A 14,071-nucleotide genomic window follows, 5' to 3' on the forward strand; every position below is an offset into this window, starting at 1 on the left:
TCGGTTCCCTCGGACATAGTTCTGTAAAATGGCAAGAAATAGAAGTGTTGAATTTGATGAATGTGTTGAACTGTGAACCGTTGAGTTGTAGTCTCATATTGGTTGTTTTGATAATAATGAACTTGATAAATTGATTTACCCAACATGGGAAAAATGGAAATGAAATGAGATTGGCTATCTATATTAACTGATCTTGAAAGGAATACGTATTGGTTAAGAATGTTGCACCTTTATCTGATGCTCATATTTTAGTTAATTCTCATATTTGGTTTAGCATATCTCTACTGGGTTTTGGCTCACCCTACTTGGGACACCATTTTCAGGTACTGGTGACATGCCACCTCCAAGGACATAGCTTGGGAGGTTGAGGGGTTGAAAGCTCCATTTTGTTTATTTTGTTTGGTGTTTAATGTTAAATTTCAAGCCAAGGGCTTTATATGTAAAAGAGTTAGAACTCTTCTTTGTTGTAACCAAGTGATAACTTGGAAAGCTGTAAGCCCGTATGACATGATTTTGTTGATTTTCAGTCTATGAACATTTACGAATATGTAATGAACGTGATTTTTAGTCTATGAACATTCAATACAATACATATTATTTTCTCTCTCCTTACTATTCTAACATGGAGAAATAAAAATAATTTCTATAAAGCAAGCAATTCTATTCTTGTAGAACAAGCTAAAAAATGGATAGGAAATTGAAATAAACAAAAAAAAATTTAAGATTCTAACCTTAAATAATAATCCTAATTAAATGCTAAATCATAAAATAAAATATATAATTTTTAAAATCAATATGCATCACAACCCCAAAGCAGTCCTATAAGTCATCCTCCAAAGCTACCTCGCTTCATATATCATCCAGCTCAAATCATGTGAAGGGAACTACTAGTTCTGCTAGTGTGTATTAATTATTTTCTTGAACACTTTGCTTGGGGTTTGTCGGTGTAGATGGAGTTCGATTTCTTAGATGGGTAGAATCGCACTATGAAAAGTGCCCTGTTACTAGGCTTCGTTTCTGATTTTTGTTTTGTTTTGTGAGTTGAATTCTCTTCAGTTGTTTTGTTTGGTTTTAGGTGATGCTCGCAGATGATTTCGCTGTTCATTTTGTACAAGAATGGATCTAGAAGGGTATGAGGAAGCGATCTTAAGATTTCAAAAACTTCCATTATTATAGTAGTATTAATTATTATTTTTTTAAAATTATAGAAGTTCGCCCACTCTAAGCATATTTTTTACAAATTTGTAGGTTAAAAATTGATTTTTTGAATTTTTTTTTTTTTGACTTTTTAAATAAAAATTGTGTAAAAAAATAAAGAAGTAATGTGACTTAAAAAAGTCAAAAAAAAAGTTTAAAAAATTGACTTTTGACCTAATTGTTGTGGTCATCATCTCACGATTTTTATAAAAATTGATGCAGTTGCTCCACTGTATCTATAAAATACTGGATCAAAATATAAAACTTTCAAAAAAAATTAGACAAAATATAATAAAATTAATAATTTTCTATATAACTACCATTGATATCGAGTCCTATTTTCAAATAATAAAATAAGGTATTAGCTAATTATTTAATGGGAAAATTACCCATAGGTCCTCTTTGAAATATGTGTACACTATTTAATCCAACAACTTTTTGAGTAGACTCAAAAGTCTTACTTTTCCTCTCTCTCCCTCTCCCTCTGCTTTTTGCCTCATTCTTTACGTTTTCCTCTCTTTTTTCAGCGTTTTCCTCTCCTTTTGTTTGTCCTGAACGACGACCAATGATCACACATTTCTTATTCTCTTTCTCTTTCTCTTTCTCTTTCTAATATATAGTCACTGGTGACAAACGATCACCATTGATTGGGGTTCACCCGTAACCACCAACTATCGACATCAACTCGTGACTTCATCCTCACCGACGGCGAAAAAGATGAGTAGATCTACTCAAATCTGATGAGTAGATCTAAATAGATCTAAACAAAAAATAGTTGTCGGAGTACAATATTCTTTCTATATCTATTCTTTCCTTTGATTTCTCAATTTTTCTACCTTTTTTTCTGTTACACAAGTCTATTTTTTTGTTTAAATGGAGAAAAATTTCAAATTATGAATAAGTTGTTTTTGAGTATTAGTTATAGGCAGTGAAAACTGTAAAATTTTTCAATTTTCAAATTTTTTTGGTGCTGGAATGAATCATGGTTCAAAACTGCAAAATTTTACAGTTTCATAACATGTTTTTTCAGTTTGATTAATAAAGATAAATACTTAATAGATTTTAGCTCTGAAACTGTAACATTTTACAGTTTCAAAACTTGTTTTTCACTTTGATCAATATTGGAGATTATTTGCTTAAACCCTAAAAAATTGAAAAATGACATATGTTTTTTCCATTGTTGTTGTTTTTTGTCGTTACATTTTTTTTTTCCTTTTAGTTTATCAATATTTAGCACATTTTGCTATGCTTTTTCGCTCTAATTTCTCCATTTATTCTTTTTTTTTCTTCTTCGGGCACTATTTTGGACATTCCAGTGAGTCTCCAATGATGTTCTTAACGTCCAGCAAACATTCTAGACATTCCGATGACTTCCATTGGCGTTCATAATAGTTCGGTGAACTTCCGGCGACTTCCCGGCGATACTCTAGCAACTTTCCAGCGATACTCCGGCAACTTTCCGGTGATGCTGAACCTTCCGGCAAGTCTCCGGTGGCTATCTGCCGGAAGTCCGACGATAGTGGATGTAACAGCATCTGTAAATTAAAAAAAAAAATTAAGATTTTTTGGTAACAATTAAAAATATATAGGACTAATTGGTATAAATATTTTGTTCTGAGATTAGATAGATTTTAAACTTTGTTTATGAGACTTATTGGTAAGTTTCCCATATTTAATTATATTCATTGAGAAAGACAATATGCAAGATTTTAAAGTTGATTCATCATAGATGCTGTAATGACATGAAAAAGTATCAAACACAAGATACTTCACTTTAGTAAATAGATTGTTTTTTTATAATTGATATCTTTTTCAATGTGGATAAAATTAAAATGGTTATTTGCATATGTTTATATATTATTTTTGCTTTTTATATGTTGGTAGAAAATTGATATTGTAATCCATACTTTCTATTTAAAATTAGGCGAATTAAACAAACGATACATATAGTTTGGGAGTTATGTCACTTTGGTCCATGACTTTTCAATTGTGATACATTTAACTTTGAATTTTGAATATTGTTCCAAATAAGCACAATTGAAGATATCATTGCTCTATTTTAGAGGTAAAGTCGTCAATTTGATAAAATGTAAACTAGTTTAACAAAATTAAATGTCAAAAAAAAAAATTGAATTTTTAAAAATTATTTCTACTTACCAAAGATAAAATTATATAAAAATGATAAATTTTTTACATTTTTATCTTTTAATTTTTTTAAAAAAATTAATTTTTAGTATGTGTTTTAATGATGATCATGTAATGGATTGTTATTTTTGTTAATGTTTTTCGATGATTATCATGTAATAGACAATTGTATTTGTTGGTAATAGATATTTTTGAATAGTTATTATGTAATAGATGGTTATTAGGCTTTTAATGTGTAATTGATATGTTTAATATATGAAATGTTTTTAGTTTGGATTATTTGATTTAATGGATTAGTTTAATAATGACATCAAAATTGTCACCATGTTTGACTTTTGAAAAAATAGAAACTAATTTAACAAAAAAAAATATCAAAAAAAAATTTAAAAAAAAATTGTTTCTACTCTCTCAAAAGATAAAGGGTGAATTACACTAACAGTCCCTATAATTTGGGAGTCGTGTCAATTTAGTCCCTGACTCTTCAATTATGACACATTTGACCCTAAATTTTGAATTTTGTTCCAAATAAAGACAATTGAAGATATCATTGCTCAATTTCAAGGGCAAACTTGTCAATTTGATAAAATATAACTAATTTGACCAAAGAAAATATCAAAAAAATGTTTTTGAATTTTAAAAATTAATTCTACCCACTAAAGATAAAATTATGTAAAATTAATAAATCTTTTACACATTTATTTATTTATTTTACCAAATTAATTTTTATTATGTGTTTGGATGATGATCATGTAATGAGTGGCTGTTACGCTTTTAATGTGTAATCGATATATTTAATAAATGAAATGTTTTTAGTTTTAGATTTTTTGATTTAATTGATTGATTTAATAATGATATCAAAGTTGTCCCTATATTTGACTTTTGAAAAAATAAAAACTAATTTAATGAAAATAAAAACAACCATCCATTACATGATTATTATTCAAACACATAATAAAAGTTAATTTGGTAAAATAAATAAATGTGTAAAAGATTTATCAATTTTACATAATTTTATCTTTAGTAAGTAGATATAATTTTGAAATTCAAAAATATTTTTTTGACATTTATTTTTGTCAAATTAGTTTATATTTTATCAAATTGACGACTTTTCCTTTGAAATTGAGTAATAGTATTGTCAATTATCCTTATTTGGAACAAGATTTAAAATTCAGGGTCAAATGTGTTAAAACTGAAAAGTCAAGAACTAGAGTAATACAAGTCCTAAACTATATGGACTATTAGTGTAATTCGCTCAAAGATAAAATCATATAAAAATGATGTGTTTTTAATTTTTTTTATCAATTTAATTTTTAATTTCTTAGAAAAAAATTTTAAAATAGATTTTGAAACCAAATCAAACATAACTTTATAACCAAGAAAGTTTTTCATCATTGTTTATTAAAAAAAGGCCATTAAATTTCAAACAACATAGAAGTTAACCAATATAAAATAAGTTATATGACGAATTTGTCCTTAAAATGGACCATTTGGAAAGGAAATAGTTTTGATTGTTCTTATTTGAAATAAAATTCAAAATTAAGGGTCAAATGTTTCACAATTAAAAAGTCAAGAATTAAAGTGACACAAGTTCTAAATTACAAGGATGAGCAGTGTTTTAAAATTTTTGTTAGTATATATATTTTTTCCCCATGTGAAAATCTTTGGTCTATCCTTAATTTTGTTGCAACATAGTTGGGATGAGTTGGTCTAGCTTTGATGCATGTGCATCTTTCTTTTCTTCATTGATGATTTGTGTGTTCGATTTGTACACTGTTTTTCATCAATAAAATATCAACAAAAAAAAAAGAGGTGGTTTTTATCAAATTCTAAAATGAGAATTTGATTGAATTAGACGGGAAAAGTTTATATGATTATTGTGTGTCTTAATTTAATTGAAGGGTCTAAAGATGTTGTCTGGAACAAAATCATCGTTTATATATGTAGGGACATATTTTTTGGAATGACGACAAGTGGCTGAGGTGTCACCGAAGTGCCAGCCGAGGTGCCACGTGTCCTGGTCATGACGCCGAGATAATCTCGGCTAGGCCGAGGTTATCTGCGGAGATACCGGAATCCGGGATAAGTGGATAAGGGACAAGAGTCCTAGAATGAGAGAGGACTTCAGTTTAGGTAAAGATAAGACTCTTAGAGAGTTTATCCCAATCCTACGGGGAGTCCAAGATTAGCAGTAATCCTAAGTCCAATGAAGCTAGGCTTCTATTGGGATTAGGTAAGTGTTGGCTATAAAAGAGAGGCACCCTCATGGGTCTAAGGTATGTTTTTTATGTTTTGAATAGTGAGTTAAGCACTTTTGCTATCTTTGAGAGATAACTGACTTGATCATCGAAGTGCCCTCGAGTGGACAAACCACCGCCGGAATCTCTTCTTTTTGTGACAGGTCGCTCGAGCTTAATCTATTCTGCCAGTGTTCTCTAGCTGAGTACTAGTTTGGCAGTGTGGTTAGAAATCGACTTACACAATTTGGTGCCGTTTGTGGGAAAGAAAGGAGAATAGATGGCCAACGACGGACAGAAAGAGAAGGTTGGGGACAACACTCTTACTGGGAGTGGGAAACCTTTTGACCTTGACGTCGAAGAGGACAACTGCAACAAAGAGACTCACGATAAGAATCACGAAGGCAAGGACGTCGGCCAGGAGGGTGACGTACCAAAGAGAACGGACCGAAATGGGTGTTATAACGAGTATGACCTCCAGGTATGGAAAGAAAGATGCCTGCAGAGGGACGATAAGGTAAAGGCCATGGTGAAAAAATTGGCGGACCTACAAACAGTCGTAAATTTTATGATACAGAACAATGTCATGCAGCTACCATTCCCGCTGCAAGATACGTCGATTCTAGCGGCCAAGAAAGATGCCCAGAAGGGAAGGCAGAAAACAGTCCCTGTAGCCCCCCAGCACACAAGAACCAAGGAACACTCTCACCGGCCTTCAAGGGAGGTCGAGCAAGGAGAGTCAATGAAGGGAAATTCATGGAGGACACATCGTACAAGAGAAACTGACCCCAAAGAACATCGGCATGTTCAAGGGAAGGAACTTTGCTTCGACGCAACCAACGGAGAGAGGTCCAAGAGGACTCATAATGACACAGGCAGTAGCGCACCGAAAAGGCTAAAATCTAGAGATAGCCGAGCTCCTGGCCAGACCAAAGAGGACATGAGGGATTACCTCAAGAGGAAGTAACAAAATGCCGAGGTAACCTCCCCGGTTAAGCCGAGAACACCATTCTCGGTAGAATTGGACAAATTTGAGGCCTCGAAAAGGTTTAGTATGCCGAGGTTCCAAATATATGACGGTAAGTTGGACCCCAACTTTCATGTCGGTTTGTACCTAAACTCGATGGCATTGTACACTGGGAACGAGCTGTTGCTTTGCAAGGTGTTACCCTCATCCTTCAGGGAAATTGCATCGGACTGGTTTCACAAGTTGTCGAAAGGAACTATGAAAACCTGGGAAGGCTTGGCCGAGATGTTTGTGGCCAGGTTCGTGACAAACAAACTACAACCATTGAGGGTAGACGCCCTGATGGCTCTGAAAATTGGTGAGGATGAAAGCCTGAGGGCCTATGCCAAAAGGTATTATGAGGTATTCAACCGAATACCAGAATGCAACCAAGAGGTGGCCGTCATATCGTTTAAGAACGGCCTGAAAGATGATTGCATGCTCCGAAAAACACTGGCAAAGACATTGCCAAAAAGCATGGAGGAACTTATGGCCAGGATAGAAAAGTATGCCAGGGCCGAGGAGGACACGCCGAGGACAAAGGTGCCGAAACTAGAGAAGAAAAACGGCTCGCCGAAGCGAGGCCGAGGTAATGGTGGATACAACAAATCGGAGACAAGGTTGAGAGCTGCACTGGCAGCCACAACCGTATTCCGAATCCCAGTTCACAAAATGTTGGAGAAGATCCGAAATCAGCCATCTTACAGAGCACCAACAAGGGTTCCAAGAGAATTTATGGGAAGAAGCCTTGGCAAGCACTGTGTTTACCACAATGAGGTTGGTCAACTGACTCAGGGGTGCCGAGCCTTGAAAGCACATCTGGAAAACCTAGTAAGGGAAGAACAAGCAAGACTGGCTCAGGCACCAGCAGCACCGCCTCCCCCACCAGCACTACAACCGCAGACAGGCGAACCTCGGGTGATCAATGTGATTCACTCAAAAGTCAATGAGAACGAAATACGTGGGGAGACTCAGAAGGTACAGCACTTGCAGCATGTGTATCAGGTCAGGAAGAAGAGACCTGGGACAGATGAGAGCCAGGGACCAGTGGTGTCCTTTACTGAGGAAAACCTGGAGATAGTGCAACATCCACACAACAATGCCTTGGTAGTATCCCTCCAGGTCGGAGAGTGCCAAGTGAAATGCATCTTGATTGACCAAGGCAGCTCTTGTGACATGATGTATGTCAGATGTTACAAGGAGCTTGGCCTTCACTAAGACGACTTGGAGCAGTCCAACGACCCAATGGTTGGGTTCAATGGGACGCCGACGTGGCCCCTGGGAGCAGCAAGTTTGGAGGTACAGGCTGGCACCAAGAAGCTAAAAATAGAGTTCACCATAATCGACACCTCTTCCCCTTACAATGCTATCCTGGGAAGGCCATGGCTACATGCAATGAGGGCTGTTCCCTCAACATTGCATCAGCTATTGCGGTTCCCAATAGAGCATGGGATAGAGGAGGTCGGAGGGGATCAGTTGCAGGCAAAGAATTGCTCCATGGCAGCAATGAAGTCTACCTGCAACATACGAGAAGCAGAAACAGCAGAGATCGAGGATGAGAATGTGGAAATCCTGGATGACGTCGGCAAAGAGCCAGCCGAGAAGAGTGAAGAAGCCCTAAAGAAAATCCTTATCCAGCAAGGTGTAGACACCCCATTTTTGACCGACCTTAAGACTCAGACGTCACCGATTGAGTGCTTGGTGATATTACATAATGTGCTCGTTCAGAAGTTTCAGAGTCGCGGCCGTGAGCCCTGCCTCCGGACTTCCGAACCCTCTTTTGTGCTTTGCCTCGGTTTGCGAACCAGGCTCAGTTTTCTCTGTTTCTTTTCTTGAGGGGAGGGAGAGGTCCCGTAGACCATCTCTCAGTGGCCGTGGGCTACATTTGGTGGCCGTAGGCCATTTTGCCCATTTCGGGGCCCGGTTCCCGGTTTTCGGAGCCGTTAGGCCGTGTGCCTCGGTGCGGGACCGCCTAACCATCTCCGTTTGCCCCGATTTTTGGCATACTTCTTATTTGCTCCCTTTTGAGGGACACTGAGGTCTGAGAGATCCACTTCGTGGCCGAATGCCACGTTCGGTGCTTACTAGGCAATTTTTCGGGGCCTCGAACTGCGCGTTTTGACCCCCGAGCATTCGTTTTGCATCGGTTTTTGTTCATTTTTGGCAGGTACCTCTGTTTTATCACTGGGAAGGCCGTAGAAGGGTGGGAGGCTAGCAATTGTTTCAACAACCAGTTTTTGCTCCTCCGGCGCCATCCGACGCCCGTTTTTCTCACTTCTGAGCTAATGTTGAACAACCTGGGCCCACTTGCTTGAACTTTGAACCACATATTTGTGATGTACACACATGGGAGGACCCTAAAAGTTGGTGGCCGGCCACTAATTCCATTTGACCCTTCTGAACCCCTCCTTCCGAGCCAATGTTGAACACCCTTGGGCCACTTGCTTGAACTTTGAACCACATATTTGTGATGTACACACTTGGGAGGATCCTAAAAGTTGGTGGCCGGCCACTAATTTCACCTGACCCTTTTGACCCCCCCTAGAAGTGGCTTGTTCTCTCTCCTGTTTTAGAGTTTCCAAATTCGAACCATAGGGTTGTGAAGAGGAGACCTAGGAGGCCACCTTTTTGTGGTGGCCGGCCACTAAAGCAATTTGACCTTTTTGACCCCTAGCCGGCCGGCTAGGGGGAGTGGCCGGCCGGCCACATGAAGCTCCAAAAACTAGCCGGCCATGTTCCTTGCAACACACACTTTACAGCTGTATAGCTGTATCTCCCAGAAAATATCTCAATCCGGGGGATATTTTTTGGGGGAAAACTTACCTCCTTTTCCCCCACATTTTCCCCACCTTTACACCCTCTTTTTGTTCCTTATAACCAGCTGCAAGCCTTTGTAGAAGGGGTTAGAAAAATTGTCTTCAAGTCTTGCATCCAAATCTCCCTCTATCTCTCTCATTTTCTCAAAAAACATCCAAGTTCTACACCTCATTTCTTCATCAACACCAAACACCATCACCACCATTCCATTTCCAGCATCAAGGAGGGTTTCTCAGAGGCAAAAGGTGCTGCAACTTGGTCCAAGAAGCAACCAAAGAGTGGTCTACAAGGGTGAGTTGCAATTTCCCCTTTTTGAGCTTATTTTTGGTATCATTTCTTAGCCATATATGCTTTTTGCTTTGAGCTCCGGCCATAACTGAAAGTGGCCTTCTTTTGAGCTCTTTTTCACTTTTTCTTAAGGGCTCAACCCTGTTTGAGCCCCCCATCTTGCACTTGCTTCAATGTCTTCCTTAAATGCTATTTTCTTGCATGCTTTGGTAGCCTATTGTGCTTCGGTTTTTAGTCTTTTTACAGTACTAAAAATAGTCTTATTTTGGTTCATTCTTCATGTTTTATTAAGGGTCTTTCATGGTTTGGGACCTCCATATGCTACTTCATGTTATATCCCTCCTTGGTCCCCTTTTCTTGCATGCTTTGGCAGCCCATTATGCTTTCATTTTTGGGCGTTTTACAGAACTAAAAACAGGCTTATTTTGAGCCCCTATTCAACATGGAAGAAGGGCTCAATACTGTTTGGGACCTCCATGCTACACTTGCCTTTATATTCCCTCTTTGGTCCCCATTTTTGCATGTTTTGGTAGCCTATCATGCTTCGGTTTTTGGCCTTTTTACAGTACTAAAAATAGTCTTATTTTGGCCCATTATTCATATTTCATTAAGGGTCTTTGGCCGTTTGTGGAATATTTTGTATACTTTGTGTTATAGCCTCTTTTGAGCCTCATTTTGCATTGCATTTCTAGCATGTTTGTATACTGTTTTGGGTTTTTTACAGTTCTGTAAATATGCATATTTTTGGTCCCTCTTCAATGTTGTAGAAGAGAATTTTTCAGTTTGGGCTGTGCATATACCACTTGCCTCTTTGGCCACCTTTTGGCCCATTTTCTTGCATAAGAGCTTAGCCATATCTATATTTGTTTTTGGGATTTTTACAGTTCTGTAAATGTGCATATTTTTGGTCCCTCTTAAATGTTGTAGAAGGGAATTTTTCAGTTTGGGCTTTGCATATACCACTTGTATCATTGCCCTCTCTTGGCCCCTATTTTTGCATGCCATTGTTGCCCTATCCTTGCTTGCTGTTTGGCCATGATTTGTACTGGTAAAATGCTTATTTTGGGGCTGCCTTGCTTCTGTCTTTTCATTCCATGTACCAATTATGCATGCTTCGTATAGCTGTAGTTCATTCTATGTGCCTAATTTGCATTTCGGGAGAGATTCCATGCATCGGGTGTGTTTTCGCCTCATTTCGGGGCTGTTTTCCCCCACTTTTCATTGCTGAAAATCCATTAACATGTTTGCATGTCATTTTCCATGCATTTGCATTGCATATGCCATTGCCTCGATTTGCGTGCCCATGTGCACGCATTTCGAGACACTTCATTTTCATCTACTGGCTTCTTATGTGAGTGTGGCTGAGGCTCTCTCATGTTAGTATAAGTCCATGTTACATTTTCCATGCCATTTTAGCCATATTGCATTGTGTATGCCATTGCCTCGGTTTGCGTGCCCGTGTGCACGCATTTTGAGGCACTTCATTTTCATCCACCGGCCTCTTATGTGAGTGTGGCTGAGGCTCTCTCATGTTAGTATAAGTCCATGTTGCATTTTATATGCCATTTCCATGTCATTTGCATTGCGTATGTCATTGCCTCGGTTTGCGTGCCCATGTGCACGCATTTCGAGGCATCTCATTTTCATAGCATTGTGCATACTAGGTTGTATCTTAGATCGCATTCTGTCATTGCCTCGGTTTGCATGCCCGTGTGCACGCATTTCGAGACATCTCATTTTCATAGCATTGTGCATGCTACGCTGTATCTTAGTTGCATTCATGCATATCATGCATATTGCATCGCGTCCGGGATAGGAGTTAGCCTGGGCACGGGAAACGAGGTACGTTTCGTATTCCGAGTGACGGAACGTGTCTCAATTCCCTAGTCACCGACACTCCGGATCATCCATGATGGAGTTAGGTTCTTGTTGTGTTTATACGTGCATTCATTCTATATTGAGTTGTGCAATTCGACTTCTCGGCCATCATGCCTCGGTATGAGTGATTGGTGGCACGAGGATCGAGGCATGCATATATTTGTGAAATACATTGCTATGCCCCTTTCCTGCTCTCTGATGCAGCAAAAATCAAGAATCAGCAGTCTTCCGAGGCTTGGCGCGCATTTCAAGAACAAGTGCAAAACAGAGGCTAATTGGGGCATCTCGGTGGATTTCCGCGCAAGGCAGCCCAGGCATACATCATTCGTCAGAAGCAAGGCAGTCCCTGGCTTGCACGCCAGTTTTACAGCTTTCTTAGTTAATTTGATTAATTAATTAGGAATTTGTATATTATTCGGACTGTAATATTTGGACTGTGCTATTCTTTCATTTGGGACTGTATTATTTATTCGGACCCTCTCTGCGAGGGCATAACTGTAATAAGTGTGCGTGAGTGTGATGTATGTCTTCCAACCCCACGTCTTTCTTCCCTTTTATTTACCCGCTTATGATGGTTAGATTAGGGCATATTTTAATTAGCATACAGTATGACAGCATGTTTGCATCATTCATCTGTTTTGCATGCACCGGGCTCGGCGCATCATACTAACTGCATTGTATTTCAATTTCAAAGTTGAACACGTGATAGTTGTAGCATTTCATATGCCATCTTAGAATAGCCGAGCCTGCTATAATTGCATTTTGCATGTGTTGCATTAGGTATTTCTGTATACTTAGGATCATGCATGATTTCTAATGTAAATTCTGTTTTGGCTTGGAGTACCCGGTGAGTTTTATGCTTTAGCATCCTTGCATGCGTGTGAGTGACTGCCATGATAGCATGCTTACCATGAGGCTATTTGCTTATGTGATATAACTGCCTGAATGCCTGTGGGTGAAGGTTGGGTTACTTGAATTGGAATAAATCATCAACTATTTGTTTTAAGCCCACTAGATAGTGGCAAAACCATCTTTTCTAAGCCCACCCGAGGGTGGCAAAATCTGCATTTTTAGCCTACTTGCGAGTAGCAAACCATCTTCCAAAAATAAACATGAAATGTTTTGTTCCAATCCAGGTGACCTGGTCTATACTTGTATGCTGTGCGCATCACATAGTAATCTAGGCTAAAAACCGGAATAAGAACACACAATGTTTTCAAAAATAGATATCATAGTTAGTAGAGGCTGGTCTCTGACCGGGCGAGCGGGGGCGCTCACGAAGTGACCTTCCCCAATCGTACCCAAGTTCCCGAGCCGAGGCAACTTTGGTGATGACGGACACGTGGCCTTAGGCAACGAGTCAGGGTTTCCTAAATTTCCCAAAATAAAATATTTAGGTGGCGACTCTGTATCTGGCAAAGCAGTCCATGTTTGGCACTTCTTTCAAAAATCTGTTTTCTCAAAACGATTTGCCGGATTTGGACTCTTTGGTTCAGATTAAGAACCGTGACACGAATCGAGTCCGAGCTGTAGCGAGGTCCCCCGCGGGCTTGTTACAGTTTCTGGCGACTCTACTGGGGATTTAGAGAACTTGACTCGAACTCGTGATATCTGTTTTTGACTACACTTGTGTGATTCTTTGCATTGCATTTGCATTGGTGCGCCTAGGACACCGTGTTTGCCATCTACTATTCCTGAACGGTTTGCCGGAGGCTTGTCTTGTCAAGGCATGACCATAAGGCTGACCGGTTGTGGGCTCTGCTAGTATGGGAACACAAACCCCGGTTTTACCGGGGCACCCTCTTTGACCATTCGACCTAGTGCATATTCGGATCCATAGTGACCATTCCAAACTAGGACAGGTTGCTTACCCGTTTATAGGTTGTTTGAAACCGCTGTGTGCGTAGTGAAACCCTAACTCCTGACAAAATAGGACAGGGAAACCCTACCCCAACATAGGGGTGTTTTGGCTCTCACTTATCTGTTACGTGCTTTAGAGTGCGTCTCTACAGGAATGCATGTATCAGTATATGAGTTTGGGCATCAGGCCTGCGGGCATCAGTTCAGTATTGTCAGTATCAGGCCTGCGGGCATCAGTTCAGTACATGAGTTTGGGCATCAGGCCTGCGGGCATCAGTTTAGTATTATGGGTATCAGGCCTGCGGGCATCAGCCAGTATTTGAGAATTAGTTATCTGCGGATATCAGATTCTGTTTTAGGGGACAGTGTTACAGGGATAATAATCAGTGTTTTGAGGACAGTGTGTATTCAGCTTATTGACTGTGTGTTGCTATGCCCGGCTGTGTGTCATGCATTTTATTTTAAGCTGTTATGCTGTCCGTTTATCTGTTTATTTATTTCCTTTTCGCTTTATTTATCTTTTGCTAGGTCAGTTCTAGCACAATTGCTTCCAACCCAGCAGGCATTCCCCAAGCAATTTGGACACGAGGTCGTCGACTCAATCGATCTGAGGATCTAATCGACGGACAGCCAGTGTTCCATTCTC

This window comes from Camellia sinensis, chromosome 5, assembly GCF_055761805.1.
Source record: "Camellia sinensis isolate YWXY chromosome 5, ASM5576180v1, whole genome shotgun sequence".
NCBI lineage: Eukaryota > Viridiplantae > Streptophyta > Magnoliopsida > Ericales > Theaceae > Camellia > Camellia sinensis.